Here is a 25,415-nt window from a genome sequence, read left to right as displayed (position 1 = left end):
TTTTAAAAGGACGGAGTCCCATCACTCACCGTGGCGACATGCTTCATCATCTGGGATCTCCTCCTGATTGCAACCTATTGCAACCAAGGGCTACAACCCCCTCCCAGAGTGGGAGGAGCGCAGGGATGTTTTGAAAAGAGAAGTCCCTAGGATATGCTACAAACCAACAGATGTGAAGGACTAGAGATTCTGAGAATGATGGCGCAGTGCAAAAAATGTGAACAGTAATGTGCAGCTAAAATTGGTCAGCAAGAGAGAACAACTTTATTCTGCATCTATTGATCACCAAATTAAAAACAGTGCAAAAGCAGTTTGAAAAAATAACTGTGTTAGTCCAAAACAAGGTCTACATGTTTCAGCCTCCTAGATTAGGTGTAATCTTGGCCTTCCTCAGGACCTAGGTACTGCGTATCAAAAAGTGAAAAAACATATACAAAACAATACCAAAGCAGGTTGGACCAATTACAACCTACTAACCGACATAAGTTCTCTTGTGAAGTATCGTGCAATGATGACAACTAGACAAGAAAGAAAAAAGAGAAATAAGAACAATAACAACAAAGTCTTGCTTGTGTGTGTAATGCTTCATGGGGGTTGAATAAACCCTACATTACTGGCAACACTGTGAGATGCTCTTGAGAGTATACAACATCTTATGCTTACCTATAATGCACAAGGAAACAGCCTCACCTCCCCTGGTTACAACTCAGGAAATGAGGCCCACTCTAAAAACAGAAAGAAAAAGAAGAAGAAAGGCCTTAGGTGATATCTAGGCATAAGGCTAATCAAATGATCTTTCTCACTTATGCCGCTTGTGTGAATACAAAAACCAAACGATAGTGCAGCGTTGAACATGGCGGTGTTCTGATGTGGGTTATTATGAAGGCATTATATTAGTTTGTGCTAATGAGTATCTTAAGGTTATGCTAGTGTGGTAGACCTTATTGGACAATGGAGCTACCAATTCAGCGACACGCTGAGCACAAACAAGGGTGTATAGTGTACAGTAAATAACGAACATTTAGCTGAAACTACACAAAAAACTTAAAACTCATTATCTTGGGCAGAGCGCAAATACCAGTTGGGTTATGTAAGGCTTGAGTTAAATCCTGACCGCAAAGCGCGCGTTAACTTCTTGCTACCAGTCTAGGTTAAATTCATAGTCGCCAACCATAGCTAGATCAAAGCGAAAGCTGTGCAGTCTAACGTAATACTCAGAAAGAAGGGTGAAAGCGAGGAATAGTTATCGCATAACCTACCTGGCCGTCGGTACCTCGATCCGCATCTGAGTTGTATATGCGGAGGTAACCGGTGGAGGGAAAGGACATGTCATTTATATGTTTAGAAATGACCCACTGTAGAACATTAGTGCCTAATTAGTCTCTTAAGGATAATGTCGGTGTAGTGCTCACCGGACTACAGAAAACGTTAGCATCATGGGTAATGTAGTCCCTGCGATACTTCAAACGGCACAAAAATGTGTAATCTCCTTTGTTAAAAACAAAAAGTGTTTATAAAGACTTTCACATTTAATCCTGAATCATCTTATTTATTATCAGAGGAATTATTTGTGATCCACTGCAGTACGTTAAAATGCAATGGTCTCTAGAAAGTGACGTCGATGAAAAAAGAGACGTCGCTGCAAAAAGACTCTTGTTGGACTCCTAAAAACCTGCTGGCATCATGGGTAGTGTTGTCTCACTCATTGTATGTTATCAGTAACTCACAACTAGACCGTATGAGAGTAGAAACAGGCAACTGTTTGTGATATTCACTCGTTATCGTCTAGAGGAGGTTGATATGTTTAATATATTATCTTGCTAGTACTCGAACGTTGTCATCAGACTACCCGAAAGCTGACGCATCATGGGTAGTGTGGTTCAGACCATAATTTGCTAGAATAAATGTATGTCACTCACTATGTTCTACGTGGATAGATGTTTATCACATAGGGTGGTGGAGTTTTTTATGTTTGTACTAACTCGCATAATCTCCAAATTTTGTGAATAACTTCTTGTTGGCATTATTAGTGATATCCATGAGTTGGTTTAAAGCTTATGTTGTTGTGTGTTTAGGCTAACAAGTGTTAACTCATTGAAGACCGGGCATAAGTTTAGACTGTTGGAGGTATAAAGATGATATGACTATGGGACCTCCTACAAAGCGGTCCAAGGAATTTCATCTTTGAGGCGGATCTTGTCACTCTGTAATTTGAACACCCATTTTTGTTTGTTGTGAAAAAGAAATTTAGACATACGTAATATGCGCTGGAATAAACGGTTGTTCTAATACTGTCCATTTTAGTTCATCAGCACTGTGATTCATATCTAAGAAGTGCTGTGTACGTGTGGTGGCCTGCTTTTTACACTGTATAGTGCTCTTGTGCTCCATGATCCTTAATTTAACTTTCCGTGTGGTCATGGCCACATAGCGGTGCTGGCAGGGACATGTGATTAGATAAACAAGCTTATCGCTGTTACAATTAGTATGTTTGTATAGCACCCATGGTCTAGTGGTGCCGATATCTATGGTGGTTGTATGCTCGGGTTGTGGGCAGATGGCACATGACCCACAAAGAAAGTGTCCTTGCACTGCCGGTAGATTCCAGAGGGTCTCTTGGGTCCGAACGGGTTTCTCTCTAGGTCGGGTGTGTACCAGGCTATCTTGCAAGTTGGAACTCTGTTTGAAAGAGAACAAGGGTAATGGAATGTTCTCATTACCAATGTTTAGTATCAGCCAATTCTTCCGTACACTTTCCTGTAACTCATTTGATAAAGTGTTAAATGTAGTTACAAACATCATTCTGGATATAGCAGGCTTTTGGAGTTGGTAGATCCAGGAGGGCCTCTCGGTTGTTATTTGATGCCCTTTTCAATGATCGTTGTACCAACCTTTTGGGGTATTTCCTTGCTTGTAGAAGGAGAGAGGGTAAAAACAAGAGAGAGACACACCTCAGGTAAATAGGGGAGGCTCACAGGTATGCCTCCATGAACGTATGTCCGGGAGACGCATCTTGCGTAAGTGAGTACAGAGAGAGAGAAAGAGACAGACCAGTTAGACACAAACCCGTCTACTCTGGGCACCCTGCGTAATGACAAAACTGGGTGCGGAAGACGGTGGGCCGAAGGCAACCCGCCCAGGGTGAGCGGTGGCCTGGGCGACTACTCACCCGGCATCCCAGAAGTACCAGCGTTGGCAAGGGTGCCTGAGAGAAATCGGGGGTCCCTGACAGACATACCTGTGAGCCTCCCCTACTTACCCGAGGTATGTCTCTCTCTTGTTTTTACCCTCTCTCCTTCTAGGTAACGGTCAGGAGTGGAATCGGCTATTGAGTCGCAGCCTTTACTAAAGGAATCTTAGTTTATAGCCCCCACTGATTGTCCAGAGGGCTAATGCTACCCCTCTATTAGTATAATTTTCTTTGTGCACCACACAATCTTCACAGTTCTTTTTTGGTCCTGATGAAACGCCAAGGATCTCTATGACCATAGAGGCATGAAACATGTCAACCTCATATTTACCTGGGCACATTACGCCTACTGGGGTAACTCCCAACTTAAGGGTTTTTTACTCTGCCAAGGGTACCACTCTTTTAAAACTTCTCTTTTGGTAACCCTTAGCAGTTTTAATGCTTTGCACGCACCGTATCACCCTCCACTTAAAACTCACTTCACACACCCACATGCACCAAACGGCAGTTCTCAAAAGATCTCCGCAAAAGTGACCCTTCGGGGGACCCGTAGGGCGTTGCAGTGCTGTCACGACGAGGAGCAACTGCCCGATGATGAAGCATGACATCCTTTGGGGTGTGTGAGGGCAACTAGAGCCAAAACTTGTTCTTCCCCACTGAGTCCTAGACCTAGAACTCTTCCCTTCCCTCCTGTTTTCCTTTTTCTCCCTGCAGTGAGCAAGTGACTTTTTGCACTACTCACCTTGGAGCAGTGCCCCCCCTTTGTTGACTTCATGGTTAGTTTGGAGCACGGGCACTAGACCATCAACTAGCTCCTGGTCCCCCCTCTTTATTGACAGTGATGGCCCAATACCACTCAATCTTCATCCTAAAATATTTGACACACAGTCTCCTAATTTCAATATATGCAGGTAACATGGTGCCTTAATTCAGGTAACCGATAGTTTGTACCCTATCCTCTGGGAACTAATTACATTTGATGGGTTGCTAATTATCACAATTAATTGGAATAGGTGAGTTATTTTCCCCGTACCCCCAAGTCTAAAAAAAGGTTCACACCAGATCCCCCCCTTATGCGGTGCAAGAACTCTGTGAAATATTTACGAATATGGGTTGCCTACATTAAAGTCTGTAATTATCATCCAAGCCTTCAGACAAACTTGACAAGTGGGTCAAGCTCCCATTATGGTTGTGTGATGGAACAACGGATGCCTCTACATTGCATGCCTGAAACACGCTGTCTAAACCACAACCGCATCTTTACCATGCATGCCTTTACTACGCATGCCTTTACCACGCAATTTCATGGTAACGACATAACTGGTAAAGGGACATGTGATAAAGATCACACTCCTGCCCCTCTGCTCTGAGCCCTAAAATTCGGACCTCCTGCGTTCTATTTTACCCGGACCCCCTATCCTGAACCTTAATACTCGACCCCCCAGCCCCTAATAACTACTCCGACCACAGCGCCCTCCATAAACACTAAAACCAGCCCCCACCCCCAAAATCTACCCCCACCTATCCTCTATCCCAGCCTAACTGCTCCCTTAGCCTGTAAACTGCCCCTTTCCCGTCCCCTGTCCTGAGCCCGAAAAAACTCCCGCCCCTAGTCTTGGAAAAGTACCCTGATCCCCGAGCCCCCAAAACTACCCCAACCTAAACAAACTACCCCACACCCCATCCCCTGCTCCCGACCCCCAGCCCTGAAAACTAACCTGACCCTTCCAGCCCCCAAAACTACCCCACCCCTTCCCCTGCCTGAGCCCTAAAACTCCCGACCCTCTACAAGCCCTGAAAACTACCAAAACCCCTACAAACCACCCCCCAAAACCCCACTTACCTCACCTCCTCCTCCTGATCTTTCTTCTTCCTGCTCTTCTGCCGAGCATTGAACAGCAACTAGACCGCGCATATGCCTTAACCACGCATATGCCTTAACCACGCATATGCCTGGTTAAGGCATATGCGTGGTTACGGCAAGCGTGGTTACTCTTGCGATGTCGCAACATGCGTGGCTGAGGCCACGGTGTTCCGACTGTTTCCCTCCCATTATCAATGATAGTAAGTAAGTAAGTAAGTAATTGTTTATTTTGTATATGATTAATTAAAATCTTTACAAAAGATAAAAACATCAATAGATACGTATAAAAGTTCATTGTACATAAGAATAAAATTTGGTTAAGATCAATTCTTAGTTATCCTTAAAACATTACAATGTCATCACAGGCTCTTAAGTCTTTTTCCTGTTAAATCAAAGAACTTTACAACCTGACAGTTCAATTTGGTGTTGTTAGGGTTGAAGCACAGTTTTACAGCCTGCCTGCAAGTCCGAACGCTATGTAGTTTGAAGGATAGTCGTAGTAAGATGTACCTCAAGTCCTTTAGTTTAGGACAAATGCAGATCGCATTGGATGATGTCCTCCTTGCCGTTTTTACACAGGCGACATTGCTGTGAGAAGTTATTTCTCTCTGAGGGCGGCAGATGTGGGAGTATAGGGATTACTCCCAGGCGTAATTTTAAAAAAATGTCTTTGATTTTTATTTTCATGCCAATATTGAGATATGCTTGTGGTTGTATTCTTCCATAATCCCCCAGCGTTATCCAGCCATGTGCTCTGTTTGCTTATTCCTTCTTGTCTGCCATTGTTGAGATGATACGTGCAGATTTGTTTGCTATTTTTTTGAAGGACAAGAGGTCTATTGCGGTTTCCCAGACATCGCTCAATCCTAAAACGTGGAGTGATTCAAATAGATAATCTCATGCCGAAGACTTGCGGTGCCGAAGTACCTCTTCCCATACGTTGAAACTTAAAGAGCCAGTCTCTGCAGTACGTATCTTATGCCAGCTAGCAACATACATGCACCGACTTCCTATTGTTTGTTTAAGGATGCCGAATTCTAGCTGGATCTGGGCAGGAGAAACATATTTTGGGAGATTAAAAATTGCCCTGTATGAATTGGCTATGACTATGTCCAGTAATGCGGCATCCTTCCCATGGAGCGATTCACTCCCGTATTCAAGGGTTGGCAGTAGTTTTGCACGCAAGATTTGGAGGAGGGGTTTAAGTAAGAGATCAGGGAGTTTGGCCTTTAGTGATTTTATAGCCAGGAAAGTGATAGTTGCCTTCCCTCCTAAGGAGTCAAGTTGTGCCTTAGACGTATTTTTTTAATCCAAAATTACTCCCAGGTACCTGTAGGTGGTAACCACATCTAGCTTTTCTCCATTCAGGTGCCAGCAAATTCTCCTTTTTTTCTATAATTCACAGCCATGACCTTTGATTTATTGGAGTTTATTTGGAGAGCATTCTTTGCTGAAAAAGTATGAATTACATTCAGGAGATGTTGAAGGCCCGTTGGCGTCCGACTTATCAACACCAAGTCGTCTGCGTATAGCAGATTGGAGAGGATAATGGTCCCAAGTTTCGGTGCGTGATTAGGGCATTTGTCCAGTTCCCCTGGTAGATCAGCTAAGAAGAGGTTGAATAAGATTGGTGCTAATACACACCCCTGTTTTAACCCTTTTGATGTCCTGATGGGTTTCGAGAGATGTGTGCCTGCTCCGAGTTTGATTTTAATCCAGGTGTTTGAATGGAGTAGTATTAGCACATCCAGGAGGTGTTTTGGTATTCCTCAGTTATCCAGTTTCTGCCAGGGTTTGTTTCGGTCCACGTGATCAAATGCGGCAGTGTAGTCAATAAACGAGAGGTATAAAGGTGATTTTGCCTCTTTTGCTGCTCCCATCAACAAGGATAGGGCCATGATGTTAGTTGTGGTCCCTTGGTCTCTGCAGATACCCGTTTGATTGATCGGGATGATGGAGTTTTCCGATGCCCATAGCGTTAACTCCTCCAGGATGGTACCTGCGAAATATTTAGCCTCCACGTCTAGTAGAGCAATAAGCCAGTAGTTGTTTGGATGCTTCTTGCTGCCTTGTTTATAAATCGGGCTGATGACTGACCCATGCCAGGAGTCAGGGAGAGTCAGGGTATACCTTAAGCCATTAAATATTGGTGTTAGGGATGCACTCCAAAGCTCCGCATCCGATTTGTGCAGCATGGGTGGAATGCCATTAGGCCCCGGGGCTCCAGTGGGCCTCCCCCTTGTTATTTGCCGCTTGATGTCCGCTGGCACAGTTGTCTTTCGCCCGGGCACATAAATCAATCAATCAATCACTGGGTTAGTCGTAGGTGGGTGGGGAGGGTGTTCCAGGTCTTGGCCACCAGGTAGGTGAAGGATCTTCCTCCGGTGGTGGATCTGTGGGACGGTGGCGAGGGCGAGGCTGGCAGAGCGGAGCTGGCGGGTTGGCGTGTAGAATGTGAGGCGGTTGTTGAGGTATTCGGGGCCTAAGTCGTGGAGAGCCTTGTGTGCGTTGGTGAGGAGTCTGAACGTGATCCTCTTGCTGATGGGGAGCCAGTGCAGGTCCCTCAGGTGGGCGGAGATGTGGCTGTGTCGGGGGATGTCCAAGACGACTCGTGCTGAGGCGTTCTGGATGCGCTGGAGTCTTTTCTGTAGTTTGGCGGTGGTCCCAGCGTAGAGGGCGTTCCCGTAGTCCAGACAGCTGGTGAAGAGGGCCTGGGTGACCGCTTTCCTGGTTCCAGTGGGGATCCAGCGGAACATCTTACGGAGCATGCGGAGTGTGTTGAAGCAGGAGGAGGTAACGGCGTTAACTTGCCTGGCCATCGTGAGGGAGGAGTCAAGGATGAAGCCCAGGTTGCGTGCGTGGCCTTGGGTGGGGGGCCCAGAGCAGGGGGCCACCAGGAGTCGTCTCAGGCGGAGATGGATGGGCCGAGGATGAGGACTTCCGTCTTGTCTGAGTTCAGTTTCTGGTGGCTGAGCTTCATCCAGTCTGCGATGTCTTTCATTCCGTCCTGGAAGCTGGCTCTGGCGGAGGTGGGGTCGTTGGTGAGGGAGAGGATCAGTTGGGTATCGTCGTCGTAGGAGATGATGTTGAGGTTGTGCTTGCTTGCGATGGCTGCGAGGGGGCTCATGTAGAAGTTGAAGAGGGTGGGGCTGAGCAAGGAGCCTTGAGGTACGCCGCAGATGATCTTGGTGGCTTCTGCGAGGAAGGGCGGGAGACGGACGGGTTCTGTCGGAGAGGAAGGAGGTGATCCATTCCAGGGCCTTTCCTTGGATCCCGGCTTGGCGGAGGCGGGTTGTCAGGGTGCAGTGGCAGACCGCGTCGAACGCAGCCGAAAGGTCGAGCAGGATGAGGGCGGCGGTTTCTCCGTTGTCCAGCAGGGTCCGGATGTCGTCGGTGGCCGCGATGAGGGCGGTCTCGGTGCTGTGGTTCGCTCGGAATCCGGACTGCGATGGGTCGAGGGAGCCGTTCGTCTCCAGGAAGGCTGTCAGCTGTTTGTTGACGGTTTTCTCGATGACTTTGCAGGGAAGGGGAGGAGCGAGATGGGGTGGAAGTTCTTGAGGTCTGAGGGGTCTGTGGTGGGTTTCTTCAGGAGGGCGCTGATCTCTGCGTGCTTCCAGCTCTCCGGGAAGGTGGCGGATATGAAGGAGTTATTGATGATGTCCCGAAGTTTGGGTGCGATGATGGAGTCGGCTTTGTTGAAGATGTGGTGTGGGCAGGGATCGGCTGGGGAGCCCGAGTGGATGGTGTTCATCGTGTGGGTGGTATCTTCCGTGCTGACCTGAGTCCAGGCGCACAGGGTGGTGGTGGGGGGTGTAGGTGCGGTGGTGGAGTACGAGTTCTGAGCGCCGAAGCTGTCGTGTATATCGACGATCTTACGGTGAAAAAAGGTGGCCAGAGAGTTGCAGAGGTCTTGAGAAGGCGTGATGTCGTTGTTGCTGGCGTTGGGGTTGGAGATCTCTTTCACGACGTTGAAGAGTTCCTTGCTGTTGTGGGTGTTGTCCAGTCGTTCTCTGAAGGATGACCTTTTGGTGGTGCGGATCAGCTGGTGGTGTTTGCGGGTGGCGTTCTTGAGGGCTGTCATGTTATCCGTTGACTGGTTGTGGCACCAGGCTTTCTCGAGGTCACGGCAGGATTTCTTGAAGTCTTTGAGATCATTGGTGAACCACGCGGCTTTCTTGCTGTTGAGGTTGCTGGGAGGGTTTTTCAGTGGAGCAAGGGTGTTGGCGCAGTCGGTGATCCACTGTGTGAGGTTGCGGGCTCCTTCGTTGGGGTCTGTGGTGTTGGTGGGAGAGTTTAGGCTCAAGGAGGTGGTGAGTTGGTCGGTGGTGATCTTGCTCCAGCATCTTCGGGGGGTTTGTTGAGGCGGTGGTGGGTCGTTGTTTTCCTAAAGTTGAAGTGTACGCAGCTGTGGTCGGTCCAGTGGAGCTCGGTGGTGTGGCTGAAGGAGATGTGATTGCTGGAGGAGAAGACGGGGTCGAGCGTGTGGCCGGCGTAATGGGTGGGGGTGTTGACCAGTTGCTTGAATCCGAGGTTGGCGAGGTTGTCTAGTAGGGCGGTGGTGTTGTTGTCCTCGTCGTTCTCCAGGTGGAAATTGAGGTCTCCTAGGAGGATGTAGTCGGGGGAGGCGAGGGCGAGCAGGCTGATGAAGTCTGCGATGGCCTTGCTGAAGTGTGAGCGTGGTCCCAGGGGTCTGTAGATGAGGGTTCCTCTGAGGGTGGTCTTGGGGTCAGTGTGAATCTGGAAGTGCAGGTGCTCTGCGGTGGCGAGGGTGTCGTCGGTGTTGGTCGTGATGCGAATAGTGTTTCTGTGGGCGATGACGATGCCTCCTCCGGTTTGGTTGACGCGGTCCTCCGGATGATCTTGTAGCCGTCCGGGATGGCAATGGTGATGTCGGGGGCTGAGGAGGCGTTCATCCAGGTTTCCGTGAAGAAGGCGACGTCTGGTGCCGTTTTGTCCAGGAGGTCCCATAGTTTGACGGCGTGCCTGTGGAAGGAGCGGGTGTTGAGCAGGATGCACTTGAGGTAGTTGTTGTTGGCGGCTGTTTTGGCTGGCGCGGTGCAGGACCGAGTGCAGGTGAAGTAGCAGGCATGGTAGGTGAAGGCTCCGTGGGTGCGTTTCGGGGTGGCTTGGTAGCAGGCTGGATGTCGGCCGGTGTTGAGTGCATGGAGGGTGGCGGCGTCGTAGCTCAGTCGGGTTGGCTGGCTCTGGCGGGGTCCAGGGGTTCTGGCGCTGGGCGCGGTCCAGGCGTGGACGGCGTAGACGGGCTTGCCTTTGGCACGCAATCAACGCGCACGTGGCCGCTGCGCGTACGCGCGGTCCCTGCCATTTATGGTGAAGTGGGAGGGAGGAGCAGCTGGGAGGCGGGAGCGGGGCGGCGAATGGGGAGCGGGAGACAGGAGAAGGGGGCGGGGCCGCAGGAGAGCAGCGGCGGGGAGCAGAGGGGGGGGTTGGAAAGAGCGGGAAAGCGGAGCGGGGGAGAGCGAGGGCAAGCCTGGAGAGCGAGGGCAAGCCTGGGGAGCAGGGGACCTATGGAGTGGCGGCAGCAAGAGGGCCAAGCAGGCAGCGGCAGCAGAATCCGGGCACACGGGGGCCGTGCGGTAGTGGAGTGACTGGGTCAAGGGTCACATCAGACTTCGGAGAGCTTGCTACCAGTATTGAATTGTCAAGTTTTGATGGGGTCATGGCCCTATATTCGCGCGTTTTCTTGATCCTTGCTGCCGTATAGCAGTGATTTCTTTCTTCAATTTTAGTCCTCGTGACTCTTGTGCATGGGTTGTTTGTTGCCGCGTCCTCTATGGTTTCCTCGTTATTAAAGTGCTTCAATAGGTATGTTGTCCATACCTCCTCTGATATATGGGAGTTTTGGCCTAGATATTTTGGATTCTTTATTCTTCTGACCATTTGCCAGAACATAGAGCTATTTTTCTGCTTCCCTTCGTAAAGAAGTTTTACCCATAGATCTTCATTTCTTAGCTTCTGGTTTTCCCATTTCATCCGCTTTAGCTGTTTCTTTGCATTCTGTAAAACAATTTGCAGGCTATGATTTGTTTGATCCTTTCGCATCTGTCTCAACGTTTGATTTATTAACCGTTTTTGTGTTTTCATTTCTGAGGTTTGTTGATTTTTACTTGGGATTCCCTTCCCTTGACTAAGTTATTTGGCGAAATTTTTATCAGTGTCTCACTGATAGTTTGGATGACGTTTTGCCAGACTTCCGACATCTTAGTTGAGGAGCTGGCAGTTTGGGTGAAGAGAGTTTTCGCCGTAGAGCCTATGGAGTCGATATTATTGACGTTACATCGTAGCCGCCTTAGGTTTGACGTGACTTCTGTAACAAGACCCATTTGTGGTTCGGTTGGGAGTCGCGAGTTGACTCTTATTGTAGCCTCTTGAGGTAGGTGGTCGCTGAGGTCACTCGTCCCTATTCTGAACATAGTTATCCAGGGAAACATGTTTGAGGATGTGAACATGTAATCTAGGTGGGATGATTGTTTATTGGAGTGGGAGGTAGCAACAGGTGGGTCGTCTTCGACATAGCGCCCATTCAGGGCCCTTAGGTTGAGATCTTCCAGGTGTCCAAGTAGATTTTTTGAGTAATTCATTGATTTGGATGCATTGCACTAATGCAGATGGTCGTGTTACCAAAACTGCTATATTACTTTGTTTAGATCCCAATCCCAAATACCAACTCATTCTTTCACACCATGTGCTCCTTAATGGTTAGATTGGCATGGGCGGGCAAGCAACCATGCTTAAGTGGCATGTACTATCACTTACTTATCATTAAGGTGGTTTTGCGGCACCTGATCTGGAATTATATTATTTATGCATGCAATCTCACTTTCCACATTATTGGTTTCACCCCCAACTCTACATGCCACACTTACCAAAAAAAGTAATGTAGATCCAGCTCCACTTCAGACAATCATTTGTCGGTGTAGGCATTGTCGGTTAACTGGGATATAAAAAACGCAATATACAATGCTGACCTGGAACAAGTTGCAAACACATCTGTTTATATTCCCAAGGTATCGCACTACAGGGAGACACTGGCCTTCCGTGGATAAGTGAAGGTAAGTATCATCAGAACTTGGAGTAAACATCGTAAGCCTTGCATCATGTCTACATATGTTGCTTGTAATACTCGTTCTGCTGTGATCATTTCATATGAGTATTGTAAGGTAAGCACATTCATAGGTGACTTGGATGGGACTGTAAAATATCAAAAAATTATGTTTAAAAAACTTTATATACAGGATTAGGGTAATGGTGAGTCTAAGGTATGGAGCAGTATTTGTAGTAGTGTTCCTGTCAGGGTTAATATTAGGGTCACTGAAAGGCAGATACAAATTAGGCTACGGGTTAGGGTAAGCAAAAGGTTTAAAGAGAAGCCTAGGGTTATGGTTGATACCTTATTCTTAGCACAATGGCATTAAATTAGAATACATTCTTCTTTATGCTTAGTCTAATGCAATATATTGCAACCCCCCTATTGGTTTTTTTCACTTACTTTCCCTTCCTAGGTCCACGCAATGGTGGATGCTCTGTTTATGTCCAATAGCACCAGGGGAAAAAAATAAAAATAACTGTTCTAGATACTAAAAAGCCAATATTTTGCTGTATGTACGTGCCTGGTAAAATCTGTCAATATTAGGGTGACTACAAGAATTATATGGGGTCTGATAATTACCCACAATTATAACCCAGCATTAGCATTTTTTTTATTTAGAACAAAGAAAACAACTCCATGCTGCATTGCAAAAGATCTGTCCTAAGGGGAAGCCCTCATTAAACTTTCCATTGATTTGAGGCCAGCTTGATAGGTGAAACAAGTCAGCAACAAAGTATACAAAAAACTGTGCGTCTTTGACTTAGCAGAGTCTTGGGAAGGCAGAAACGCTTGGTAATATACAGCTGCCAAAGCAAGACACAAATCACAAGCCTACTGGTGAGTGCAGTCATAGTAGGAGTATGTGCTGCAGAGAGGGACATTGATTGGAAAACAGCTCATGCCTTCAAGCGGATCTGCAGTAAGTTTCCAGTGCTTTGGCCCTGGAGGCGGCATCTCTGTATTGATCATGCCTTTGACTGCAGAAGGTTAAGGAAGCAAAAGAGCAATGTTATTGTAACCGCAAAACTGGTGATGTCTTTTACTGCGCATTTTCTCATGGTCCGACATGCGGAAATTGACCATATGGATAAGTTGATACTGGTGCATTGAACTTTCCAGGTTGCCATTTTGTATGCATTTCTACTTGACATAATCTTTATGCAATCCAGCAGAGACATATAATGAAATGCAATCAATCATAATGGTTGACATACCTGTCGTGTAGTGATGCCTTAGCTCGCGAAGTCCTTTATGTATCTCGCGCAGTAGCTGGCAAGACCGAGGAATGAGCGCACGTCAGCAACATCTTTTGGTTCTTTTGCTTTTTCAAGGGTGTCTATTTTGCCACGATCTGGTCTCATTCCTTTCTTTGAAAAGACGTGTCCGAAGAATACTAGTTCTTCTCTGCCTAGCTCGCATTTTTTTTTTCGTTTACTGTTAGGCCCACCTCTACTAGCTGTGAGCACACTTCTCTCAAAGCCTTATCATGTTCGTCATCACATCTGCCAAACACCAGGATATCATCACTATAGTTCAGACTATTTTTGATCGGTCTTATTATTTGCCTTATTGTTTCCTGGAAAATCTCTGCTGCTGACGATATTCCGAAACTTAGCCTCTTGTAGCGAAATAATCCGAGGTGCGTGGAGAAGGTCGTGATGTATCTGGACTGCTGGTCCAGCTCCAGTTGGTGGTACCCTTTGCAGAGGTCGAGCTTGGAGAATTTCCTCATTCCGGTCAGGCGACTTATCATGTCATCTAGGTGCGGCCCTGAGTGTTGTTCTCGTTCTATGGCTGTGTTGGGTATTCTCATGTCCACACATATTCTTATTTGCGCTGCGTCATTTTTTGGCACCGCCACTATTGGGGACACCCATGGCGTTGGCCCCTCTGCTGGCTCGATGATGTCCTGTTCTAGTAGTGCCTTTATTTCTTCCTCTACCTGAGGTTGTAGATGAATGGGCACCCTTCGGTGATGCTGGGCTATAGGCCTGACCGCTTCATTTATGTGTAGAGTTATTTGTCTTCCTTTTAGCTTTCCAAGTCCGCTCGTTAGTGTTGGGTACTCTTGTAGGATGTTTTCTCTGTCTGACATGTGGTACATCATTTTTAGTAGGCCCATTATCTTGGCCGTTACATTGCTCAGTAGACATGGTGCAGGAATGTCTCCCCGTAGCACGTGTATTTCTTCCGTGACAGTCTTGCCCTTGTGCGTCATGGTGTCCGTGAATTTTCCCATGTTCGTTACTGGATTCTGTGCACCCCATGTGAATACTTTGACATTTGACGGTCTAAGTGGTGGTTTCTTCTTCATCTTATCATATTCTGTGGCACACATGATGTTACATGTGGCCCCACTATCCAGCACAAATTCTGTTTGATGGGGCCCTACGTCGATGGTCACCCAATCCGTCTTTTTTATAGACTTCCTATCCACTAATCGGATGTGCTCCTCTTCCTGGCCTTCCTCCGTGGACATGAGGTAAAGACGTTCTACCTTCCCCGCCGTTCTTTCTTCCTCTTCCTCGTCTTCCGACCCTGCCGACGAGCTTCTTGCGGTCGCTTCCATGTGCCGTACATGTCTGTTTGTTGTCACCCTTTGTTTTCCTCGTTCATTTCTGAAATGTGCCCCCTGACACATGGTGGCAAAATGGCCGTTTTTGTTGCATTTTCTGCATGTCTGACCAAATGCCGGGCATGCTCCTCGGTGTGGAAAGTCCAAACCGCACCTGTAGCATTGAGAGCCTTCTTTCGAGCCTTCTTTTCTTGTTCCTTGTTCCTTTGATCCTTTCTTCCAGTTGCCCGTCTTGCGGGTGTCTGTCATTCGGTGTAGATGTTCTCCCTTCCGGTCCATCTGCCTGGCTTGCACCATTGCCCTAGCTTCCGCTCTTGCCAAATCTAGAATTTTTTCCACACTTGTCGGTTCTTTAAGTAGTCTTGTGCGAAATTCTGTGTCGCGACAGCCTTCTATCAATCTTAGGCGAAGGGCCTGTTCATTGTCATAGTTTTCAAATTCACAATGAGCCACTAGCTTTCTCAGCCTTGTTGCGAAATCATCCATTGACTCATCCTGCTGTTGAAATGCCATGTTGAAATTATATCTTTCAAAGTCGACGTTCCTTTGGGGATCGAACTTGGTCGTCAGACATTTGATCAGCTTGTCATATGTTTTTATTTCGCTCGGGGGCAGTGTTATGAGGAGGTCCTCCACTTCATCCCCCGCTAGGTTCAGGAATAGTCCTAGTTTCTTTCCGTCTACTACATCAGTCGCCTCCACGTAGCGCTCGAACTTCACAATCCACTTCTCCCATCGAATTCCCACTTGTGGTTCTGACACGCTGAACGGTAGTGGTGTGCGATACTGCGCACTATGTTTTGTTTCTGGCATTTTCTCTTGCTTTGGCCCTTTTGTTGCCTTTGTACTTTTATTTGTTTTTCTTGCCTTTCACCTGGCAGCCCTTGGCTCCCTCTTGTACTTTTGTAGTCCTTATGTTTGCCTTATGTATGTTGTTATGTGTATTCCTTTCTTCTTTGACTACTTTGTCACGTAATTCGGAGCTTTTTTCTACTTCTTTGCGTCTTTTCCGACGTTTTGCCTGTTTCTAAGATGGCCGCCCGTTATTCTGACCTTCCTATTGGCCCGGGCGCCTGACTTCAAGATGGCCGCCAAGTCTCGCGATCTTTCGCGCCCACTGCTACTTTGCCTGGCTCCAAAATGGCCGTGCAGCTTTGCAGCTTTTCTATTGGCCCAGACCGCCTGACCCCAAGATGGCTGCCGAGACTCTCGCGAGAGCTCGCGCCTATTTTGTTTCTTTCGCGCGCTTCTCTGCAGCGCTTACCCGATCAGGCGGGGCTCAGCCGGCGATCTTTTCCGCAGTCCCCTTTCAGTCGGGGTGGGCTCCCGCTTCAACGATGAGTTATTCTTCTTCCCCAGACAGCGATGCAGGGTGGGCTCCTGTTCTCCAGTTCTTCTTTGTCGTGCGAGGGACGCACACGTGTGGGATCTTCAAACTCCTCGTCGCCAGTTGTCGTGTAGTGATGCCTTAGCTCGGCAAGGAATACACAGGAGCCAGGTACCGGTTTACAGATCTTTATTATTAGGTATGCTCAGGGTGTCTCTTGCGTCCGTCCTCATCGTAGTCCTGATCTCGAGTGTCCTCTTCCTGTCCGCCCACAGGAAGTCGTGTCCAGTGACCTGGATGCTGCCCTGTGGCCCACAGGGTCCTAGTGCCCTGCGTTGGTGGTCAGGTCCCCACAATACCATTCGCCTGATTCTGGTGCCTATCGAAAGTACTTAACATACCACCATCTCACATGCAAACAGTGTTTATTTTTTCAGTTTTACATACATCGATTGCACATTATATCAAAAATCCTCCTTTTAAGATACTCCTAAAACCTCGTGTTGGAATGGGAAGGTCTCCTGCATGGTGTACAGGCGAGTCCCTTGCCCTGTGTGCCCAATTGTATCTGTTATCCAGATTTCTGGATTGTTAGCCATAGACTCACACTCACCTAGTATGTGTATGAAGGCCTATGGCCGCCTTTGACCTGCGACTAGTCCTGTACCTTGAGGGGTGCACCAAGCAAGCTCTAAATAGTGACAGAGCAATACCTTCACATGTGTACCACAGTTCTTGCAACATACAGTGCTTTGAGGTGGCCATAGTAAGACCAGCCTTTTTAAATGCTCCACATCTGTGAGAAATTACTGGCCTACTCATATACATTTCCAACGATAACAGTGAACATGAGATCCCGAGCACAAGGATGAAAGTGTGAGTGTTCAAGAAGTGTGCTATATACTGCCTGAGTGTCTCAATCAATCAATCAATCAGTGTTCTTGTAGAGTGCAACTACTCACCAGTAAGGGTCTCAAGGTGCCGCGGGGGGGGGGGGGTGTTCTACTGTTCAGTCAAAGAGCCAGGTTTTGAGGTCCTTCCTGAATTGAGGCAGAGATGGAGATTGCCTGAGATGCAGAGGTAGGGCGTTCCAGGTCTTTGCAGTGAGGAAGGAGAAAGATCTTCTTCCGGGGTCCCAGCGACTGGTGCACGGGCATGTGCTTAATGCGGCACACAGAGGGCCACCCTCTTACAGGGGCACACTGCGAGCGCCACAGGCAGCCTTAATTAATTTGTCACTCAATTCAATTGAATCGCTCTCTCAAACGTCTTACTTAGTCGACAGGTTGACAGCAGAGCTCTTAAATTGCCAAGGTCCACGTGAGAGTATCTCTTCCAGCCCCGATTTTTATTTGTATTCTGGGACGTCAAGAAATTGCAAGTTTAATGGGTATAGAACTGTAATGTCAAGATTGAAATATCAAACTCTGTAATACCCAAGCGTACAATTTGAGCATATATTTGATCCAAAAAACATGTATATTTCAACTGACAGAATCCTCATGTTTGACGCGGTTTTGACACCCTTGTGAAGTAAGTGCTGTCTCGAGCTGGCTAGTTTGGAGACTCACCCCTAGCAACTGCGACATCGTAGCCGCCTGTTAAAATTGAACGTTGACAGCTGGAGAGCTGTGTGTTTGAACGTGCGGGCGCCGGGTGTGACGTCACTGCTGAGCGACCAACAGAAGGCGACGCTGTTACCAACAACAACGGCCCCGTTACCAGGGCAACGGACCCAAACACACACAACCGCAGTCTGCTGCTGAAGGGAGAGAAAGCGAGGAGAAGTGACAGACCAAGCTGCCCAAGACAGGAGGCGGGGAGGACGAGAGGAGGCGGGGAGGACAGTGAGAGGAGGCACGAGAACAGTGAGAGGAGAGGAGGCACGGAGGACAGTGAGAGGAGGCACGGAGGACAGTGATAGGAGGCACGGAGGACAGTTAGAGGAGGCACGGAGGACAGTGATAGGAGGCACGGAGGACAGTGATAGGAGGCACGGAGGACAGTGATAGGAGGCACGGAGGACAGTGAGAGGAGAGGAGGCACGGAGGACAGTGAGAGGAGGCACGGAGGACAGTTAGAGGAGGCACGGAGGACAGTGATAGGAGGCACGGAGGACAGTTAGAGGAGGCACGGAGGACAGTGAGAGGAGGCGGGGAGGACAGGGAGAGGAGGCACGGAGGACAGTGAGAGGAGGCACGGAGGACAGTTAGAGGAGGCACGGAGGACAGTGATAGGAGGCACGGAGGACAGTTAGAGGAGGCACGGAGGACAGTGAGAGGAGGCGGGGAGGACAGTGAGAGGAGGCACGGAGGACAGTGAGAGGAGGCACGGAGGACAGTGAGAGGAGGCACGAGAACAGTGAGAGGAGATGAGGCACAGAGGACAGTGAGAGGAGGCACGGAGGACAGTGAGAGGAGGCACGAGAACAGTGAGAGGAGAGGAGGCACAGAGGACAGTGAGAGGAGGCGTGGAGGACAGTGAGAGGAGGCACGGAGAACAGTGAGAGGAGAGGAGGCACAGAGGACAGTGAGAGGAGGCACGGAGGACAGTGAGAGGAGGCACGGAGGACAGTGAGAGGAGGCACGAGAACAGTGAGAGGAGAGGAGGCACAGAGGACAGTGAGAGGAGGCGTGGAGGACAGTGAGAGGAGGCACGGAGGACAGTGAGAGGAGGCACGAGAACAGTGAGAGGAGAGGAGGCACGGAGGACAGTGAGAGGAGGCACGGAGGACAGTGAGAGGAGGCACGAGAACAGTGAGAGGAGAGGAGGCACAGAGGACAGTGAGAGGAGGCACGGAGGACAGTGAGAGGAGGCACGAGAACAGTGAGAGGAGAGGAGGCACGGAGGACAGTGAGAGGAGGCGTGGAGGACAGTGAGAGGAGGCACGGAGAACAGTGAGAGGAGAGGAGGCACAGAGGACAGTGAGAGGAGGCACGGAGGACAGTGAGAGGAGGCGTGGAGGACAGTGAGAGGAGGCACGGAGAACAGTGAGAGGAGAGGAGGCGTGGAGGACAGTGAGAGGAGGCACGGAGAACAGTGAGAGGAGAGGAGGCACAGAGGACAGTGAGAGGAGGCACGAGAACAGTGAGAGGAGAGGAGGCACGGAGGACTGTGAGAGGAGGCACGGAGGACAGTGAGAGGAGGCACGAGAACAGTGAGAGGAGAGGAGGCACAGAGGACAGTGAGAGGAGGCACGGAGGACAGTGAGAGGAGGCACGAGAACAGTGAGAGGAGAGGAGGCACGGAGGACAGTGAGAGGAGGCACGGAGGACAGTGAGAGGAGGCACGAGAACAGTGAGAGGAGAGGAGGCACAGAGGACAGTGAGAGGAGGCACGGAGGACAGTGAGAGGAGGCGGGAGGACAGTGAGAGGAGGCACGAGGACAGTGAGAGGAGGCACAGAGGACAGTGAGAGGAGGCGGGGAGGACAGCGATGAAATATAAAAATAGGGCGGCTCCGATGCGATACATTTTGAGAGTGAAAGCGAAGGCCCAAGTATGAGTGGGAAACGCTTGCCTACCGACAAGGGGAAAGCCCCGGCTAGGCCCCGGCTGCAGCAGGGGCAGTTGGCCCCACAAGGCCCCGAGCGCCCACCTGACGTGGAGGGACAGGCAGAGGCGATGCAGGCCTACGTGGAGTACCGGAGAATCGTCGGCGACGACGACCAAGGCAAACCTTTCACACCACAGGAGTACGAGGAGTACAAGAAGAGAGTGATCCCCATCAGGCTGCGGAACAGGCTGTATGTGAGCTGGAGGTCGCCCACTGGCATGGACTGTAAGCTGGTGGGCCCAGAAACCCCGTGCTTTTGTACCCACAGATACAAGCAGCACAAGACGGACTTTGAAGAGCTGCCAACAGAGCGACCCATTCCTTTACCCTGCAAAGTGGGGGGCTGCCAGTGCCGAGGGTATCTGTTTGTGCCTCTTAATGGTACCTCCCCCATACGTTGCAGGTGCAAACACTTCGCTGATGACCACAGCGAAGCAAATGACCACCGGTGCAGGAAATGTTCCACCTGCCCGGGTTTCCACAGCTCCTTCACTTGCGGCTGTGGCAAACCAGCCTACGTGCACCAGACCGTGGTGGAGACCAAAGAGGAGCGGCTGGCACAAGGGAAGCCGGTGGGGCTAGATGTCCCGTATATTGCAATGGGAGGCCTGACCGGCATCAGCTCCCTGGCAGATGGGTACATGAGGATGGACGGCAGTGGAAGAGGGGCCCTGCCTCCTGCCTTCTTTGAGGCGACCAATAGCAGAATGGACCTTCCATTCATCAAAGCATATGGGCCGCATGTATCGGGCAGCTCTGGGGCTCCATCTTCAGCAGTCTCGCAGGGAAGGACCGAGGAGGACGACCTGGCCTACTATGAAAAACGCTACCAGGAACGACTGAAAAAAGAAAAGGCTTTAAAAGGCTTGAAACCCCAACCCGGACTGAAAGATCCATGACCGTTTTTACATCATCTAATGTGCTTTAATGCATATCACATATTGGTATATGGACATTTTAGTTACATTTTGTTATTTTCTATTATTAAATGATACTGTTTGAGTGGAGTGTTGGGTACTCTGTTTAAGCAGCTGTTTAGAGCACCTTGCTGAGACTTAAGACTCCCAGCGGGGATCACCAGGCATCCAAAGACTAGCGGCGAGCACATTTTTAGGCCGCGCCTACCAGATACCTGTCTCTCGTCAGAAGACCCTTTGTCAGTTAACCAAGATCTTGCATTTGCCTTAAATCCTGCCCATTGCTTACCATTGGTTGGCTTTTATGCCACTCTTATTACCTAGCATCTTTTTTAATGGCTTGCCTTCTCCAGCTTGAGTTTGTCCCTCCCCTGCACCATAAGCTCACCCCACCAGGTAGGTCGCCCCCTCCGCACAGCACTGCCTGCTGCCGCTGCTGAGGAAGTTCGAGGCCCTCCACCACCTGCGCCTCATCCCTGGTGGCCAGTGGTAGGCGGTAGGTAGGTTTATTCATCCTTCGCTTTATTGCCTTTATTGCCTTTATTGTATTGCCTCTATTTTCATTGTTGTGTCTGTAACTGCTGTTGTCTGTCTTCCCCGCTGCCTGTACGAGGTCCTTGCCCTTTTTTCTTCCCTCTGTCCCCCTCGCTGTCCCCGTGCTCCCTCTGCCCGGTTTTTTTTTCTGTACCCCACGCTGCCCGGGCGTCTCTGCCCGGTTTTCCCTTCAGTTCCCCTCGCTGCCCCGTGTCTCTGCCCGGTTTTCCCTTCTGTTCCCCTCGCTGCCCCCGTGCCTCTCTGCCCGTTATGCCTTCTATTCTTAGCTGCCCCTGTATTTTGCCTCTGTGCCACTCGTTTTTGCAGTATTTCTGTGCCCTTTTTGCCTTCTGTGCCACTCGTTTTTCCCTAGTTTTTGTGCCCCTTTTGCCTTCTGTTCCACTCGTTTTTTGTGCCCGTCTGCCTTCTGTGCCACTCGTTTTTCCCTCGTTATTGTTCCCCTTTTGCCTTCTGTTCCACTCGTTTTTTGTGCCCTTCTGCCCTCTGTTCCACTTGTTTTTTTGTGTCCTTCCGCCCTCTGTGCCACTCGTTTTTCCCTCGTTTTTGTGCCCCTTTTGCCTTCTGTTCCACTCGTTTTTATGCCCTTCTGCCTTCTGTGCCACTCGTTTTTCCCTAGTTTTTGTGCCCCTTTTGCCTTCTGTTCCACTCGTTTTTTGTGCCCTTCTGCCCTCTGTTCCACTCGGTTTTTTGTACCCTCCTACCCTCTGTGCCACTCGTTTCCGCCTCGTTTTTGTGCCCCTTTTGCCTTCTGTTCCACTCGTTTTTTGTGCCCTTCTGCCCTCCATTCCACTTGGTTTTTGTGCCCTTCTGCCCTCTGTGCCACTTGTTTTCCCCTCGTTTCTGTGCCCCTTTTGCCTTCTGTTCCACTCGTTTTTTGTGCCCTTCTGCCCTCCATTCCACTTGGTTTTTGTGCCCTTCTGCCCTCTGTGCCACTTGTTTTCCCCTCGTTTCTGTGCCCCTTTTGCCTTCTGTTCCACTCGTTTTTTGTGCCCTTCTGCCCTCTGTTCCACTCGGTTTTTTGTACCCTCCTACCCTCTGTGCCACTCGTTTCCGCCTCGTTTTTGTGCCCCTTTTGCCTTCTGTTCCACTCGTTTTTTGTGCCCTTCTGCCCTCCATTCCACTTGGTTTTTGTGCCCTTCTGCCCTCTGTGCCACTCGTTTTTACCCTCAATTTTGTGCCCCTTTTCCTTCTGTTACCTTCGTTGTCCCTCACTGCCCTGGCCGCTGCGTCCCCTGCGTCCCCGCCCCCCTGACTGCCCACTGCCCATTCGCTGCCCCCGCCTCCCGCTTCCAGCTGCTCCTCCCTCCCACCTCCCCATATATGCCCGCTGCTGCGCGGCGTGCCACTGGCGCGCCGAAGGCACGCCTAATGTCTGTGCCTGGACCGCACCCAGCACCAGAACCCCTGGCCACACGACCGCCGCCACTACGATGCCAGCACTCTGCACGCTCTCAATTCCGGGCGGAGCCACCCCTGCTTCGGGGCCACCCCGAAACGCACACACGGCCCCTTCACCTGCCGGAACTGCAGCTACACCAGCCTCAGAGCCGACGAACCACCCGCCAAGAAAGACCCCAACCACCTCCGATGCATACTACTGAACACCCGCTCCGCACGCAAGCATGCCATCGAGCTCTGGGACCTGCTCGACACAACATCCCCAGACGTCGCCTTCCTGACAGAGACCTGGTTTAACGACTCCTCCACACCCGACATCGCCATAGCCATCTCAGATGGCTACAAGATCACCCGCAGAGACCGCACCAACGGAGTCGGAGAAGGAATCGCCATCGTCCACAAGAACAGCATCAGGTTCTCAACTAGCACCGACGACGCGCTCAGCACCGCCGAACACATGCATTTCCAGATCCACACAGACCCTAACTCCACCCTCAGAGGCACCCTTGTCTACCGATCCCCCCCGGACCCCGCCCCCAGTTCAGTGACCCATCACCGACTTGATCAGCACGCACGCCCTGACCTCCACCGACTACATCCTCCTCGGAGACCTGAACTTTCACCTTGAGAACAACAATGACAACAACTCCACAACCCTGATCGATAACCTTGCCAACCTGGGACTGAAGCAACTCGTCACAACGCCTACCCATTCCGCCGGCCACACGCTCAACCCCGTCTTCTCCTCAAGCCCGTACGTCTCCATCAGCCACACCACTGAACTCCTCAGGACCGACCACCGCTGCATCCACTTTGCCTTCCAGAAACCCACCACACACCACCGCACCCAACAGATCCCCCACCGCTGCTGGAGCAAAATCACTGAAGACCAACTACACACAAACCTCGCTCTCTGCCCACCCACCAACCCTCCAACACCGACGACGCTGCCCACAGCCTCAGACGCTGGATCGAGGACTGCGCCAACACCCTCACCCCGCTGAAGAAACCTCCCCACAGAGACACCAGCAAGAGGGCCAGCTGGTTCACCCCAGAACTAGCCTCCAAGCAAGCTTGCCGGAAACTAGAGAAGAAATGGCACAGTGACCAAACTCCGGACAGCCACGCAGCACACAAGGACGCTATCCGCAACCACCACCACCCCATCAGAGCGGCCAAGAGGACCTCCTTCAAAGACAGCCTCCACAACAATGCACACAATAGCAAGGAACTCTTCAACATCGGGAAGGATCTTTCCAACACCAACGACATCCTGCCGTCGCAAGCCCTGTGCCGCTCCCTCGCCACCTTCTTCCACCGCAAGATAGCAGACATCCACGACTGCTTCAACACACAGACAGCAACACAACAGACCCTCCATACACCATCGACCATGACCCCCTGCTAGCCTGGGCCAGTGTGAGCATCGATGACACCATCAAGAATCCACTCCGGCTCTCCGTCAGACCCATTCCCGCACCACGTCTTCAACAGAGCAAGCAGCTCCATCGCACCCCACCTGCGCAACGTCATCAATCTCTCCCTCGAGACCGCGGCCTTCCCAGAGATCTGGAAACACGCCGAGATCAGCGCCCTACTCAAAAAACCTAAGGCAGACCCAAGAGACCTCAAGAACTTCTGGCCCATCTCTCTGCTCCCCAAGGTCATCGAGAAACCCGTCAACAGACAGCTAACCCAATACCGCGATGAAAACAGAATCCTGGACCCTTCCCAGTCAGGGCTCTGCAGCAACCACAGCCCCGAGACTGCCCTCATCGCCGCCACTGGCGACATCAGGACCCTGCTGGACAACGGCGAGACCGCAGCACTCATCCTCCTAGACCTCTCTGCCGCCTTCGACACCGTCTGCCACCGCACACTACGCGCACACCGCAGGGATCCAAGACAAGGCTCTGGATTAGACCACCTCCTTCCTCTCCGGCAGACCCCAGAGCGTCCGTCTCCCCCCATTCCATTCCAAAGCCTCCGAGATCATCTGCGGCATACCCCAGGGATCCTCCCTCAGCCTGACGCTGCTCAACATTTACATGGCCCCACTCGCACACGTAGGCCGACAGAACGACCTCAACATAATCTCCTACGCCGACGACACTCACCTGAACCTCTCCCTCACCAAGGACCCCATCACCGCCAAGGCCAACCTCCACGAAGGAATGAAGGCCGTCGCCGACTGGATGAAGACCAGCTGAACTCAGACAAGACAGAGGTCCTCATCCTCGGCTCCAACCCTTCAGCCTGGGACGACTCCTGGTGGCCGACGGCACTGGGGGCAGCCCCGACACCCACCGACCATGCACGCAACCTGGGAATCATCCTCGACTCAACGCTCTCAATGACCAAGCAAGTCAACGCCGTCTCCTCCTCCTGCTTCAACACCCTCCGCATGCTCCGCAAGATCTACAGATGGATCCCAACAGATACAAGAAAGACAGTCACCCAGGCCCTCGTCAGCAGCAGACTCGACTACGGAAACGCCCTCTACGCAGGAGACCTGACCAAGCTCATCAAACTACAACGCATCCAAAACGCCTCGGCACGACTGATCCTCGACGTACCATGCCACTGTCACATCACCCCCCACCTGAGAAACCTGCACTGTCTCCCCGTCAACAAGAGAATATACTTCAAGCTCCTCACCCACGCACACAAGGCACTCCACAAGACTGGCCCAGCCTACCTCAACAGACGGCTCTCCTTCTACATCCCCAACCGCCAGCTACGCTCCTCCGACCTCTCACTCGCCACCGTCCCACGCATCCGAAGAACAACCACCGGTGGGAGATCCTTCTCCCACCTCGCCGCCAAGACATGGAACACCCTCCCACTGAGCCTACGACAGACCCAAGACCTGCTGACCTTCTGGAGTATACTCAAGACCTGGCTGTTCGATCAGTAGCGGCCC

General features: G+C 50.6%; 1 protein-coding gene and 1 pseudogene across 2 annotated transcripts in view; both read left to right on the top strand.

Moving 5' to 3' along the window:
- Positions 1 to 25,415, top strand: part of MCF2L2 (MCF.2 cell line derived transforming sequence-like 2) — a 2,082,183-nt gene that overhangs the window by 153,393 nt on the left and 1,903,375 nt on the right. The window lies entirely within an intron of this gene.
- Positions 19,326 to 20,624, top strand: LOC144791162 (protein FAM221A pseudogene; annotated as a pseudogene).

Source organism: Lissotriton helveticus, chromosome 11, assembly GCF_964261635.1.
Source record: "Lissotriton helveticus chromosome 11, aLisHel1.1, whole genome shotgun sequence".
NCBI lineage: Eukaryota > Metazoa > Chordata > Amphibia > Caudata > Salamandridae > Lissotriton > Lissotriton helveticus.
This window is presented reverse-complemented; position numbering and strand designations above follow the sequence as displayed.